General features: G+C 51.1%; 1 pseudogene; it reads right to left on the bottom strand.

Annotated features, from left to right (window-relative positions):
- The window catches only part of LOC101663259, a 3,635-nt pseudogene extending 3,238 nt beyond the window's left edge, over window positions 1-397 (bottom strand).
- Window positions 398-1,885: the final 1,488 nt, after the last annotated feature.

The raw sequence follows: 1,885 nt of genomic DNA, 5'->3' as shown, positions 1-1,885 counted from the left end.
GCCACTGGATTGGCTCGAGTGTGTGGTTCCATTTGTAGTGGATTGGCTTGATTAACGCTTGGGGGCAGGGGGATTAATTTAAGGACTAACATAAGGAGCTGAGTAGCTTCTTCGGTTCGATTCTGAACCACAATCAGGAAATAGTCTTTACCTGGTGCAACCATAATTTCATTGTTCTTGGAAGGAATTCGCAGGAAGGTGAGGTCATTCTGGGGGTCGATTTCTCACACAGTGCTCCTGGCCTTCAGGATGAAGCTGTGCATGAGGTTGGCGTGCTGTGTGGTGGTGGGATTGTCCATGGTGCTTTTGATGGAATGCCTTCCGTGGTCACCACGATGATCCCCTGCACACCCTTCTGGCTTTGCGGTCGCTTCAGGGTTTCTTCCACCTCTGCCATCTCGAAGCCATCCTTCAGCTCCGTGTCGCCAGCACTTGGCCAGGCTCAGGCCCTTTCTGCCAAAAGGAATCCTTTTAAGCTACGTGGCTATGAGTGATGTCCATTCTCAGGGGACACTAGCCGGACCTGACTTCAGGACAATAGGCGTAAACTTGATTGCCCAGCCTACCACTTGCTAGTGCTGAGGGCACAGCAGAGAAGTGAAACCTCAACGATAACTGAGGGAGAACATGTATGATGTCTCAGAGCAAGACAGACACATTCTCCCGCGGGGGGACTGAGCACGAGGTCATAATGGAGTGCAGGCATGCGCTGAGATTCTCGGCCTTAAACAGGACCGGGGAGGGCCCAGGAGAAGGTCGCAGCAGCACGACTGGTGGCAGATCGATGTATCACAATTCCAGGTGTGTGGGAGAAGCCAGCCCCCCATAACTAGTCACGGGTTCATTGAGTGCAGTTGTATGGTTGAGATATGTAAAGATTATGATAGAGTCATAGAGAATGAGAGGGAGGAGAGAGAGTAAAATAAAGAAGTCAGACACAGTTCATGGTAGCGTGCTCACTTCCTGGATGGCCATGATCTCAGCAGCCAGGTCCGCGCACAGCATGAGCCAGGAGGGCAGGGGAGAGAGCAGGAGAGAGCGCGATTTATTGCTCACCAAGGCTTATATATCTTTGGGGGTGTGCGTGCCTCCTAATTACAGGTAGACATGTGTCACAGGAAGGGGCTGTACAATAGGCAATATGAGCAATAGGAGAGGGATATACAATGGGCATAGGTGTAACAGGAAGGGGATGAGCTAGGGGTGTACACATGATAGGAAGGGGAGGAATTAGAGATATACATGTGACAAGATGGGCGGACTCTAGATTCATGATGGCGGCCTAACTTTGGTCCCCCTTGAGTGGGCCTGACTTCCCTGGGTTCTCCTACAAGGAAACAATCTACTACTATCCTTATCAGAAGGAAGTGGGCCCTATTTAGGGTGGGACAGACTATACAGTCTGATTGCTCTAGATGGCTGATGACCCTTAGGGAGAATAACCCCTGGCCTATTTTCATTGACCTCCAACTGTAGTCATTGGCCACATGTAGCAAGCAGCTAAGTTTGGCATATATTTGAGGGAGTTAACTTGGGAGAAAGCTTTCTGTTTCCCACACAGGTGGGATGACAGGAGTGGAAACCGGCCCGTGGGAACAGGACGTGGGCATCATGTTCGAATAGCCTGGTCCAGGGTCTTCTAATCGAGGCACTCAGGCCTCAGTGTAACAGTTGCCATCAAAGACACTCTCAGGCCCCCTGGGAGATTGCCCTTCCTTGGGCTGGTGGACAGGTAGGGATGGTCATATGCTTTCTAATGCCCACTGCCTGAAGAGAAGACGGTTCACGTCCCTGGTTAGGGGTCAGAGGAAATGGAAGGAAGGCTTGACCCACATAGCAAATACATGTGGGGCTTTCAGTGTGACTCAGAGCTGTCCGCAAACCA

Source organism: Echinops telfairi, unplaced genomic scaffold, assembly GCF_000313985.2.
Source record: "Echinops telfairi isolate 266 unplaced genomic scaffold, ASM31398v2 ScPeMD7_7425;HRSCAF=8463, whole genome shotgun sequence".
In the NCBI taxonomy this organism is placed as follows: domain Eukaryota; kingdom Metazoa; phylum Chordata; class Mammalia; order Afrosoricida; family Tenrecidae; genus Echinops; species Echinops telfairi.
Note: the sequence above shows the minus strand (reverse complement) of the source record. Positions and strands in the feature narration are given on the sequence as shown.